Below are 14,497 nucleotides of genomic sequence, written 5' to 3' on the forward strand. Positions count from 1 at the left end.
TTTCTCTGGAGTAAAGATATAATTGAATCTTCAATATACCGAAGGACTAAACAGGTTAGTCTTCTCTGGGGAAATCTCAGATGAGGGAACAATGGCTAACTCCCCATCTACATTCAAAAACTATTTCCTTATGAAAACTACATATTTGCCGGCATGAAGGACCTTGGAGAAAATACCACATGCACAAATATCCCTTTTGTAGAATAGTTTTTGTAACTATAAAGTAATATGTATTCATTTTGGATACATTAGGGAGGCAGTATGTTGGAATTAGGAAATTGCAGAGAATGATGAATATTTGAAATATTTGTTTTAAGCAATCACAGAAGCACCTTCTTAGGGACACATAAACATACTGTTAAGCAATACTAAAGGCAAAGCTGAGCTTAAATGGGAATCAGATCATTTGCAGCATTTATAGTCTTGATCTTTTTCCAATATTGTTTGGAAGCCTGGGCAGAGGAAGACAGAGGAAGGCTTGAAGGGTGGGATCCAGCTAGGAGGCAAAGGCCCTCAGGGCACTGGCACTAGACTGGTTGGAGTGGTGGGTTGTGTGGTCCAGATTAGATAGAATAAGGGGCAGAGACCTAAGTGTTGAGAAGACAATAGAGGAATGAAGATCATAGGATTTGTTGGAGTCAAATTGGAATAAGAAAGTGATATGACCATAAATATGGTCATTTTTCACTTTTGAAATATAAAATGGATGTTAGTGATGGCAAGAGTGTGTCTATGAGCATAAGCTACTATGGTAAAGTGGAGGTGAATGCTTTTGGAGTCACAGAACTATGAACTTAGAGTATGGATAGATAATTAACCACTAGACTACCAATAGAATTTGAGAACAGAAATGAACAACATTAACTGAGATTCCAAAGTCTTTGATGAATAGATGAAAACAGTTTTGGTGGTGGGCTTGTAAATGATAGCAGTATTGAAGGATGCAGGAAGTATGACTACATGACCTAAATGTAAAAGAAGTCATATTATTTATACTAAGTAGAAGAGTAATGGTTTCTTGCCAGTATTAGGAATTGAGAATAGAGCCCTATTTACCTTGTGCATTTACCTTTGGTAAATCCTTTGGCCCTGCCATCACATCTTGTGCAAAAGTCTAGACAGAAAACGAGTTCTTTAAGTCCTTTGGAGGCCAGTTTTTCTTTTCATAATCTCAGTAGTGGATCATATTAATGATTCCTTGCATGTCTGTTGCTTCTTTGATTACACCACTAGAATCCAACTCATTGTAAGTCCTGAATACACACCAGCTTTGCCTATCACTGGCTTCCAAAGCAAAAACCATTGTCATGCTTTACAGAAACTCATTGTTCTCTTTTGCCTTTACAGGCTACCTTAAATAACCCCTAGCCTCACTGGACAGTGAGATGAATTAAAGGAGATTAATAGTTTTATTATTTTTATTTAGTTTTTAAAGTCTATTTTTGAGAGAGAGAGAATAAGCGGGACAGTGCAGAGACAGAGGGGGGGAGACACAGAATCTGAAGCAGGCTCCAGGCTCTGAGCTGTCACTGCAGAACCTGACGCAGGGCTTGAGCTAGCAAACTGTGAGGTCATGACGCGAGCCTAAGTCAGACACTTAACTGACTGAGCCACCTAGGCACACTAGAATTAAAGGAGATTAAATACTGCTTATATCCACAAAGCTCTATTGGTATGTGCCCTCACTGGTTTATATTCATACTGCACCAACTTGGCTTTCTCCATCTATGAGTAGAAATAAAAAACAACAGAAATAATGTTTTGAGGCAGCTTGGAACTTTTGCAACTCTGTATTGTACATGAAAATGACAGAGAAAGCAAATATAGTTACTTGAATTGTGAATAACTTGTTCTGCAAGTGTTTCACAAGATAATCAAGCATTTCCAATAAATTTTAACTTGATAAACCAACGATGTCTTGCAATACAAGTAGTATGTGACAATATGACACTGAATGTTGTGTGATCACAACTGAGCCAATGGTTCTTCTCTCTCTCCCTCTTTCTCTCTCCCTCTTTCTCTCTCTCTCTCTCTCGCTGCATAGTTGTGGGTGATCTTCTCCCATGATTGGATACTTGGTCTTGGGCCACGGTGTTGGGCAGAAATCAGTGATTTTTCAGAATGTTGGAAGGTGCCCACAACTGGCACTAGTGTATTTTTTGTCACTTCAAGGCACCTATGGACAGTCTTTGCTTTTCCCTACAAGAGTAAGCTTAGGAATGCTTTGCTTCATTCGGGGTCATTGGATAGTTTCCTTGTTAAAGTTGTAGAAGAAAAAGATTACATTGAGCCAATAGATAGCAGTGATTTCATTAGTGATAGTGGAAATTGTCCTACACAATAACTTTCCTCCTTTTTCTCCCTCACACCAGCCACGAAGGTTTTCAAAGGTAAATGCAGGTTAATTTATTTTTCTTTATGTTTTGTATTTTCTTTATTATTTTGTATTATATTACAGAATTGTAATCATTTTTATATAAATACTTTTGGGTTGCGGAACGAATCACCGGAGTTTCCATTATTTCTTGTGGGGAATTCACGTTGATATACAAGTGCTTTGGATTACAAGCATGTTTCCAGAATGAATTATGCTCACAAACTAAGCTTTTACTGTATTTTCCTCCAGGGTGTGGTGGCTGCCAGGTGCAGGCACTTATGTGATTTCTGGCCTCTTTCTGTCTCTTTCTCCAATTCTCTTTCTCACTCTCCTCCCTCTCCCTGCTTCCTGCGCGCGCGCGTGTGCACACACACACACACACACACACGAATATATCCCAAGCTCTGACACTCACACATAATGTATACACATAGTAGAGATCAGGTATCCCAAATTCTGACTTTAAGGGCCAGAATGGTAACATACATCATGGAGAATCCAAGTTGGATATAGGGAGTAGATAAGCACATAACAGAACAAGAGAATGTGATCCTATCCGACGACATGCACATTCAAAACTTTTAAATTCTGTTGCCTGAAGATAAATATCTGCCCTGTATAGTTGGCTGTCAGATGTCAGATTTCAGTCTCAGTAAATATGGAAAATTATAAAGAAATTGTCCACTAGATCCCTTCCTTTATCAGATACATATTTTCTCAGTTTGCTTTTAAATGTCATAATTGCCACAAATATTTGATAATCACTCATTATCTAAGTATGAATAAAGTAAATCAACTATGCAATCGAAATTCACAAACAGAAACTCAACCTAAAAATCATAGACCAGTGCTTTTCAAAGCGTGGTCCTCAAATTATGCTAGTTCCTAACCATCAGTCAAAGGTTTGGAAAAGAGTGGCAGTTTTCAAAGGAAAAAAAATATTATAGATATTGTATTCACACACATGTCACAAACTTGAAATATATAACAGTAATTATGCCTTTTTTGGAAGCCCTTTATATGTGATTTTCATGAATAAAGATTATTTATGCACAATAAAGCAAGTACAGTTGGAATCTTCAGTGTCTTATAATGAATACTATATACAAGTGTGTCCTTGTATAAAAATACAACTGTGTATTTTTATCTCACTTGCCTATTTTGTAGTATTTTGTTAAATTTGATTTTTTTCTTATAATTAAGTGTTGTGTTATATCGTCAATGGAGATAATAGATTAATGGCTTGAGAGTTGCTCATAGAAATAAAAATGTTAAAATAATAACATAAATAGACAAATTGTATATTAGGATATTGACTCTGCTCTTTTAAATGAAAACAAATGGCATTGACTTACATAGAGTTAAAAGGGTTTTTTTCCTCTTTTCTGTAAAATTCTTACCTGGTCAAACATTCCAGGAAGGTATGAAAGCTCTGCCTGTGAGGTCATCTGAGGGCCCAGGTTCTCTCTGGAGAGCTTCCCCATTTCGTAGGTTGTCATCCTCATCATTACGGTGAAAAGTGACTTATCACCATAATGTCTCAATTCTGGCTCCCAGAGTGTGATAGAGGAGGTGGGCGGGGCATGGGAGGAAAGAGAGTAACTTCATTTAAAGGACACGTCCCCCCAAATTATACATTATACTTGCTCATGTGCCATTAGGCAGAAATTAGTTACCTGACTATATCTATTTGCAAGTAAGGCCAGAAAAAATGGGTAACCATGTGCTCTGACAGAAACAAAAATTAATGTCAGAAGCAATATTAAACAGCCCTGTTAAAAATAAAAAAATATGAGTTTGTATGTACAAGCACAAGCAAGTCTGGGATTGTGAGGGATTATTACAAACAGCTGGAAAAGTAAAAGTTGAATATAATAAATAATGACAATTAAACCTAGATTGTATTAGACTAATTATCCTTTTGCCTTAGTCTCTAAAAAGCTGAAAAATATAACATTTTGTCTACAATAATTAGAATTGAAGGCTTTCTATCAATTTAAAAATAAGTGTAGTTACTACTTTGATAAACAATTGACTTTTTGAGGAAAAATTCAATTACCAATTTTTACTATAAATTGAATGAATTTTGAGTGAAGCAACACAAACTGGAAGCATCATTCAAAATCGTACTTTTATAGCAAAAATGACCCAATTATACTCTTGGAGAGAAGCTTGAAAACTAGTCTAAAAAATTATAAATAACAATAGCCAAGGCAAAGCAAAACAAACCACACACAAAATACGTTTATTAAATAATAGAACAGCATCTCAGTATTGTGAGTCATTCAACATGGATCATCAAATTATTTCATGATTTCCCAGCAGATAATTTAATTTTTAGATGGGAAATCCTTGATATGTAAAGTTTATATAATATACATGTGGTATGTACATGAGAGTTAAGTCCATGATATTTTTTTCCTGTTTGTTAGTAATATCCCTTGGTAGAAAAGTTTATTTTTTTCATTTAGTCAATGGTTACTTTGTGAGTCATGATGTAGAGTGAATTGAGATCGCACATAATCACCATTATTTATTTAAGTGGAAGAAAAATGTTACTCATAAGGTTGAATTCCCATGCCATTCCACACTTTGTCCAAAGTGGACAAAATGACTCAATATGCCTCTTAATATTGGTCCATGGGAAAATTTTGATGGCCTGAAATGAAGGTTGCTTGCTTGAGAGAACAATTGGCTTGGCTTCTAGCAAGACCATGGTCAAAGTAACTTCCAGCTTACTCTAAATTTTCAACCTGGGATTTTGGATCACATCAGGAAGAAATCTGTGCTGTAAAGTCAGATGAGGACTAATCTGGTTCAGCAGTTTTTCTTTTGCCTCTGTTAAGCTTTAAGGTTCAAGAGGGTTGCTTTACCCAGCAGTCTCTTAAGAGTGCAGATGTGGGTGGGGGTATTCCTTATTGATTTTCCCTTACAAAATGGGCTCTTTAGGTTTCCAGGTTTTTAGGGGGAGCACCTTCTTTTGGGCTCTAGACTGATATTTTTCTCCGGTTTCCAGGAGGATATAAAAAGTAAAATTCAAATTAGCTTATTTCTTCAAAAGCTCCCAGTGTGAAACTGGCAGACAAATTCCATTAACTGTGTAGTATACAGCCTAAATAAGTAGCTAAAAAGAAATTCAAATCACCATATTAAATGGTGAGATGGCAAAACCAAGTTAGATAGCCTTTATTTAACAAGAGCTGGAAAAGCTGAAACCAGAAAATGTAGCTAGCGAATACAGCTATCAAAACTGACATTCCCCTCTGTAAAACATAAAATAATCTTTACCTTTGGTGTCAGAACCTATGTTATAATATGGTTTGAGGCTCTGAGATCTTTGGTAATCTAGAAGGCTATAGAATCAATTATTTTCTAAAGTTCAGAATATACATTACACATGATTTGTAGAACGTACCAACATATATTGTAGATGTACTCCAATTGGGCAGTTACAACTGGAGAAAAAGAGTGGAGGAGCTAGGGCACTGTTGACTCCTGATTATTTTTGCTTTTCTTTTATTTTTTTAAGTTTATTTACTTATTGTTTAATTTACACCTAAGTTAGTTAGCATACAGTGCAACAATGATTTCAGGAGTATATTCTTTAATGCCCCTTTCCCATTGGCCCATACCCCTCCCCCAACCCCTCCAGCAACCCTCTGTTTGTTCCCTATACTTCAAAGTCTCTAATGTTTTGTCCCCCTCCCTGTTTTTATTTTATTTTTGCTTCCCTTCCCTTATGTTCACCTGTTGAGTATCTTAAATTCCTCATATGAGGGAAGTCATATGATATTTGTCTTTCTCTGACTAATTTTGCTTAGCATAATATCCTCCAGTTCCATGCACGTAGTTGCAAATGGCAAGATTTCATTCTTTTTGATTGATTGCCAAGTAATACTCCAGTGTGTGTGTATACACACACACACACCACCTTCTTTATTCATTCATCTGTTGATGGACATTTGGGCTCTTTCCATACTTTGGCTATTGTCGATAGTGCTGCTATAAACATTGGGGTGCATGTGCCCATTCAAAATAGCACACCTATATCCCTTGGGTAAATACCTAGTAGTGCAATTGCTGGGTCATAGGGTAGATCTACTTTTAATATTTGAGGAACGTGCATACGGTTTTGCAGAGTGGCTGCACCAGTTTGCATTCCCACCAGCAATGCAAAAGTGATCCTCTTTCTCTGCATCCTCACCAACATCTGTGGTTGCCTGAATTGTTAATGTTAGCCATTCTGACAGAGGTGAGGTGGTATCTCCTTGTGGTTTTTACTTGTATTTCCCTGATGATGAGTGATGAGCATTTTTTCATGTGTCAGTTGGCTATCTGGATATCTTCCTTGGAGAAGTGTCTATTCATGTCTTTTGCCCATTTCTTCACTGGATTATTTGTTCTTTGGGTGTTGAGTTTGATAAGTTCTTTATAAATTTTGGATATTAACCCTTTGCATGATATGTCGTTTGCAAATATCTTCTCCCATTCTGTCGGTTGCCTTTTAATTTTGCTGATTGTTTCCTTCACTGTGCAGAAGATTTTTATTTTGATGAGATTCAAATAGTTTTTCTTTTGTTTCTCTTGCCTCCAGAGACATGTTGAGTAAGAAGTGCATGTGCCCAAGATCAAAGAGGTTTTTCCCTGCTTTCTCCTCGAGGATTTTGATGGCTTCCTGTCTTACCTCTAGGTCTTACATCCATTTTGAGTTTACTTTTGTGTATGGTGTAAGAAAGTGGTCCAGGTTCATTCTTCTGCATGTCACTGTCCAAGTTCCCAGCACCACTTGCTAAAGAGACTGTCTTTATTCCATTGGATATTCTTTCCTGCTTTGGCAAAATTAGTTGGCCATACATTTGCGGGTCCATTTCAGGGTTCTCTATTCTGTTCCATTGATCCGAGTGTCTGTTCTTGTGCCAGTACCATACTGTCATGATGATTACAGGTTTGTAATATGTCTTGATGTCCGGGATTGTGATGCCTCCTGCTTTGGTTTTCTTTTTCAAGATTGCTTTGGCAATTTGGGGTCTTTTCTGATTCCATCCAAATTTTAGGACTGTTTGTTCTAGCTCTGTGAAGAATGCTCGTGTTATTTTGATAGGGATTGCATTGAATATGTAGATTGCTTTGGGTTGTATTGACATTTTAACAATGTTTGTTCTTCCAATCCAAGAGGATGGAATGTTTTTCCATTTCCTCGTGTCTTCTTCAATTTCTTTCATAAGGTTTCTATAGTTTTTAGTGTATAGATTTTTCACCTCTTTGGTTAGGTTTATTCCTAGGTATTTTATTGGTTTGGGTGCAATTGTAAATGGGATTGATTCCTTGATTTCTCTTTCTGTTGCTTCATTGTTGGTGTATAGGAATGCAACTGATTTCTGCACATCAATTTTATATCTTGCAACTTTGCTGAATTCATGGATCCGTTCTGGAAGTTTTTCGGTGGGGTCCTTTGAGTTTTCCGTATAGAGTATCATGTCATCTGCAAAGAATGAAAGCTTGACTTCCTCCTGGCCGATTTGGATGGATTGGTCTGTTCAAATTTTCTATTTCTTCCTATTTCAGTTTTGGTAGTTTATATGTTTCTAGGAATTTGTCCATTTCTTCCAGATTACCCATTTATTGGCATATAATTGCTCATAATATTCTCTTATTATTGGTTGTATTTCTGCAGGGTTAGTTGTGATCTGTCCTCTTTCATTCTTGATTTTATTTACTTGGGTCCTTTCATTTTTCTTTTTGTTCAAACTGGCTCGGGGTTTGTCAATTTTGCTAATTCTTTCCAAGAGCCAGCTCCTAGTTTCATTGATCTGTCCTACTGTTTGTTTGTTTGTTTGTTTGTTTGTTTTTGTTTGTTTGTTTGTTCGATAGCATTGGTTTCTGTCTGATCTTTATTATTTCCGGTCTTCTGCTGGTTTTGGGTTTTATTTGCTGTTCCTTTTCCACCTCTTTGAGGTGTAAATCTAGGTGGTGTATCTGAGACCTTCATCCTTCTTTAGGAAGGCCTGGATTGCTATATACTTCCCTCTTATGACCATCTTTGCTATGTACCAGAGGTTTTGGGCTGGTTTGTTATCATTTCCATTGGCTTCCATGTACTTTTTAATCTTCTCTTTAACTTCTTGTTTTGCCCACATTCTTTAGTAGGATTTTCCTTAGACTCCAAATATTTATCTTTCCAAAATTTTTCTTCTGGTTGATTTCGAGTTTCATAGCATTGTGGTCTAAAATTATGCACGGTATTATCTCCATCTTTTTGTATTTGTTGAGGGCTGATTTGTGTCCTAGTATGTGATCGATTCTGGAGAATGTGCCATGTGCACTTGAGAAGAATGTGTATTCTGCTGCTTTAGGATGAAATGTTCTGAATATATCTGTTAAGTCCATCCAGTCCAGTGTGTCATTCAAAGCCATTGTTTCCCTGTTGATTTTCTGTTTAGATGATCTGTCCATTGTTGTAAGTGGCATGTTGAAGTCCCCTACTATTATGGTGTTATTATCAATGAGTTTCTTTATGTTTATGATTAATTGATTTATATATTTGGGTGAATTCCTGTTTGGAGCATAAAGGTTTACAATTGTTAGGTCTTCTTGGTGGAAAGACCCCTTGATTATGATATAATGCCCTTCTACATCTCTTTTTACAGTCTTTATTTTAAAATCTAGATTGTATGACATAAGTGTGGCTACTCCAGCTTTCTTTTGGCAACCATTAGCATGATAGATGGTTCTCCATCCCCTTATTTTCAATCTTTAGGTGTCGTTAGATCTAAAATGGGTCTCTTGTAAACAGCATATAGATAGATCTTGTTTTGTTATCCTTTCTGTTACCCTCTGTATTTTGATTGGAGCATTTAGACCATTGACATTGAGAGTGAGTACTGAAAGATATGAATTTATTTCCATTTTGTTGCCCATAGAGTTGGGGTTTCTGATGGTGTACTCTGGTCCTTTCTAGTCTTTGTTGCTTTTGGTCTTTTTTTTTTTTTCATCTTTTCTCCCCTCAGAGAATCCCCCTTAAAATTTCTTACAGGGCTGGTTTAGTGGTCACAAACTCCTTTAATTTTTGTTGGCCTGGAAAACTTTTTGTCTCTCCTTCTATTTTCAGTGATAGCCTTACTGGATAAAGAATTCTTGGCTGCATATGTTTCCGATTGAGCACACTGAATATATCATGCCACTCCTTTCTGGCCTGCCAAGTTTCTGTGGATAGGTCTGCTGCGAATCTGACCTGTCTTCCCTTGTAGGTTAAGGAGTTTTTTCCCTTGCTGCTTTCATGATTCTCTCCTTGCCTGAGCATTTTCTGAATTTGACTATGATATGCCTTGTTGATGGTCATTTTTTTATTGAAGCTAATGTGATTTCTCTGTGCTTCCTAGATTTTGATGTCTGTGTCTTTCCCCAGGTTAGGAAAGTTTTCCACTATGATATGCTACCATAAGTTTTCTACCCCTTTTTCTCTCTCTTCCTCCTCTGGGACCCCTATGATTCCAATGTTATTCCTTTTTAATGAGTCACTGAGTTCTCTAATTCTTATTTCATGATCTTTTGCCTTAGACTCCCTCCTTTTTTCTGCTTCATTATTCTCTGTAAGTTTGTCCTCTATATCATCCATTCACTGCTCTGCCTCATCCATCCTTGCTGTCATGGCACCTTTTGAGATTGCAGCTCAGTTATAGCATTTTTTATTTCATCCTGACTAGCTTTTACTTCTCTTATCTCTGCAGAAAGGGATTCTAATCTATTTTCAACCCCAGCTGGTATTCTTATTACTGTGATTCCAGTTTATGGTTCAGACATCTTGCTTGTATCTGTGTTGATTAAGTCCCTGGCTGTCATTTCTTTTTGCTCTTTCTTTTGGGGTGAATTCCTTCTTTCATCATTGTGAAGGAAGAAAAGGAGTCAATAGAGTAAACACACACACACACACACAATTAAAAAATTAAAAACAACACAAAGAAATCATATCAAGAATGTCAGATTCTAGGTGTGTTTTGGTCTGGTTGTTGAAAGAAGCTTGATAGATTGGAGAAAAAAGTAAAGATAATAAAAGAAATAAAGGGGGAAAAAGGGGGGAAAGGAAAACATTTGAAAATTTGAAAAAATGAATACAATAGAATAAAATTAAATGATGAAAGTAAAATAGAATTTTAAAAACTTATAAAAAAGTAAAAACTATGGTAGAAAAAATATTAAAGAAAAATCTTTTTAATAACAATGGAAAATAAAAATATTTTTTTTCTTTTTCTGTATTTAAGAATAAGAAAAGAAAAGGAAAAAAAATTGAATGAAAGGACCAGCAAACAGAATGAAATACAATTGAAATTACATCCAGTTTCCTGTAGAAGTCAAACCATGAAGCACTTTATAGTCCATAAACTAAGTAGGCAGAGAGACTTGTCATGTTCCTCAAGAGCGGAACAGTTGGGCTCAGTTGGGCAAGGCTTAGTGTAATGGCTCCAATCTTCACTAGATGGCGCTGCTTAGCTTCCTGGGGTGGATTGTTGTGGCTCCTATAGGGGTGCATGTGCATGCACTGGAGGGGTGAAAATGGCATCACCTAGATACCCAGTCTCTAGTGTCAGAACTCTGTGCTCTCCCCGACCAGCAATCAAGCACCCCCTTTGTCTCTGGCTTTCTTCCTCTCCCCGCTTTTACACTGTCCATGACCAATCCATCAAGTTGCCAGGTGGCACCTCCCTCCTGAGTTCTATCTCAGATGCGGCTGTGAGATGTCCCTCACTTCTGAGGGACTGGGGGTTTGACCCGCTCAGACCCTCTGGGGGAGGGTGTTGGTGAGCAATGGCTGGTGCCGGCCTGCCTCCAGGAACGTTCTCGGGACTGTGCTGCTGCCGATGCCCAGAGACCCTGGCTGGGTGCCAGCCCACCCTAGCGAAAGTTCATGCAACCTTGTATCAGCAGTGTTTCAGGGATTATCGTAAATCACAACACACACCAGGCTTAACCTTTAACACCCTTGTTCCAACACCAGTGAATGTGGTTGTTTTCTGGGATCCACTGGTACCTTTGTGGATGGGGTGGCTGCACAGCCTCTATCAAATGTCATCCCAGCAGGGGAACCGCCACTCACCTTGTGGCCTGTAGACCCCTCAGACCTCACTTTCTGCTCTTGGGGATTCGCCCTTCCCACCAGAGCACCGCCAGGTATCCAGCTGTGGAGTTTCGGACTCTGCACTGTCCCTGTTTATAGAGTCTTAATGGAATTTAAACTCTCTCCTTTCTCCTTTCTCCCTTTTTTGTTCAGACCCTTGTGACTGTTTCCACTTTTTCTTTTTCTCCCCTGCTGCTTTTGGGGGGGGTGTGTTTCCTGTATTCTCCACCTGCCCCCCATCTCTGTCCTCTCTCTGCAAGCAAAACCAGCTCCCTGCTCTCCACGGCTTCTCTCTCCCCCAGTTCACCTCTCTGTGCTGCGTACCTGCCAAGTTCTGTGGTTCAAGTTGTGCAGATTGTTGTGTTAATCCTCAAATCAGTTTTCTAGGTGTGCAAGATGGCTTAGTGTTAATCTGGTTGCATTTCAGGGATGAGAGATGCAAAAAAAACTTCCATGCTGTTTCTCCATCTTGGCCCCTCCCCTTATTAGATTTTTAACTGCATTAAAATATTGGTGCCTTAAAAAGGAGGACAGAATCTAAACCTTGATTTCTTTGCTTCTAGATGAAAGATAGAAGCAGACTGTAATTTCTCTCTGACACATAAATCAGCTATGCTTTTTTAAAGTTCTACCTGTAAGGCTGATGAAGGCTCAGCCCTGGAAGGACAAAATTTTGACTATATCTTTGCTTTCAAAACAAAAGAAGATAATGAAGTGGGCCAAAACTCTACACTCTTTGCCAGAACTTCTCACTGGATGGTCTGCATGCCAGCTACATCAGAATTAACTTAAGTGCTAAACATAGATTTCTTGGCCCTTACTACCAGATCAACTAAATCAAAATCTCTGCAGGCTTATCTGATATACATTACTATTTGAAAACCACTGCTCAATGAAAGGCAATCATTCATTAATTCACTTATGTGTTCATCTGTGCCTTCAGTTAACAGAGAATTTTGGAATGCCTCCTACACAAGGAAACTGTGCTAGTCATGGAAGAGGAAACAGAATTAAGACACAGTGACTGGCTAGTCACATTTATATTTTAACAGAGGAGATTAGAAATATATACAACTGACTATAATACTGTGAAAAGCCTAAAACACATAGGATTCTATAGATCTTATAGAGTGTTTGCACATGTGTTATTTCATTTTAATGCAATATCCTGATAGCTACTTCTAGTATTGCACTTATTAGGCTTACTTTGTCAATGTTTTTATGCCCATGAGACCATTAATTCCCTGAGTAGGGGCCTGAACTTGGTTGCCTGGATATGTCTTAGACAAAGAATAGTAGGGCTCACACATCCAAATTTGAAGTTTGTTAAACTGAATAAAAGGTATTATTATGCCCTATAGTACAGGCAACTTCAATATGCTGAAAAAATTCTCCAGTTCCACCACGTTCTAAAGATATTATTTTATCTCCTTATTCCTCTCATGTCCTCATATATTTTCCCAAAATTATTGTGGTATAAACTTCATTCAAATCCAATAACATTTTGACCATTTAACATATTTTATATTTTGTGTTAAGTGCTTGAGATAGTCAAATAAATGACATACTCTCTGCTTAGAAGGATGTTCTATGCTAATGAGGGAAACAGACACATAAGTAAAGTAATATTATTTAATGTGAAAAGCCCTATGATAAATTATAGTAAAAAAACACTTCAAAAGCAGAAGCACTGAACAATCATTTAAATCCATGGGGAGTGGCAGTCAAGTTATATTTCATTATTTTACTTTATTTTTATTTTAATGAACGTTCAATTTATTTTTCAACATTCTTTCCAGCATCAGATACAAGTTTATATAAAAAAGATCATATTGCTCTTTTTTTGTGGTACCTCAAAGGCAGTAAGGATGAAGCTTACTGCTTTAGGATGAAGCTGAACATCTCTTGCTCAGCTACTGGCTGCCAAAAGCTCATAGAAGTGGATGATGAACACAAACCTCATACCTTTTATAACAAGGGTATGGCCACAGAAGTTGCTGCTGATGCTCTGGATGAAAAATGGAAGGGTTATGTGGTCCAAATAAGTGGTGGCAATGACAAGCAAGCCTTCCCCATGAAGCAGGGTGTCTTGACCCCTGGTCATGTCCCCCTGCTGCTGAGTAAGGGGCATTCCTGCTACCGACTAAGGAAAACTAGAGAAAGAAAGTACAGATCTGTTTGGGGTTGCATTGTGGATGCCAATCTCAGAGTTCTCAATTTGGTTATTGTAAAAAAAAAAGGGGGGGTGAGAAGGATATTTCTGGAGTCACTAATACTACTGTGCCTTGCCACCTGGGGCCCAAAAGAATGAAAGGAATCTGCAAACTTTTCTAACGAAGAGATGTCCACCAGTATGTTGCGAGAAAGCCCCTAAACTAAGAAGGCAAGAAACCTAGAACCAAAATGCCCAAGATTCAGCATCTTGTTTCTTCATGTGTCCTCCGACACAAACATCAGTGTATTGCTATGAAGAAACAGCATACTAATAAAAATAAGGAAGGGGTTGCAGAATATGCTAAACTTTTTGGCAAAGAAAATGAAAGAAGCCAAGGAAAGATGCCAGGAACAGATTGTCAAGAGATGGAGGTGGTATCTGAGAGCTTCTACCTCTAAGCCTGAGTCCAGTCAAAAATGAGATTTTCTAAGAGTAACAAATAAATAAGATCAGACATCAAAAAGAAAAAAAAAGACCATATTACATATGCTCTTTCAGTAGAAACATGGTTCTATAAATAGCTTTTTCTTTATTTTCTATCATCCTCTTCCATTCATTCCAAGGCAACCATTGTTAATTAAATTCCATGCTTTTGTTTTTAAGGGACAGACTCTGCAGTGGGATGGGAATGCCAGATTGAAGACTGTGTGTACTGTCAAAGCAAAAACTGCACTGGACAAAGTTAATCGGATGCTGAAAACTTTATTCAAGGCTATTGCAATAGGGGAGACAGAACATAACTAAGTTATCTCAATTCTACTGAAACAAAGTGAGTTTTCAAGAGCTGGGATTA

At 37.6% G+C, this 14,497-nt stretch overlaps 1 pseudogene; it reads left to right on the forward strand.

Annotated features, from left to right (window-relative positions):
- Window positions 1–13,259: 13,259 nt before the first annotated feature.
- LOC106977419 (40S ribosomal protein S6-like) lies at window positions 13,260–14,227 on the forward strand (annotated as a pseudogene).
- Window positions 14,228–14,497: the final 270 nt, after the last annotated feature.

The sequence above is a fragment of the Acinonyx jubatus genome, chromosome B4, assembly GCF_027475565.1.
Source record: "Acinonyx jubatus isolate Ajub_Pintada_27869175 chromosome B4, VMU_Ajub_asm_v1.0, whole genome shotgun sequence".
NCBI lineage: Eukaryota > Metazoa > Chordata > Mammalia > Carnivora > Felidae > Acinonyx > Acinonyx jubatus.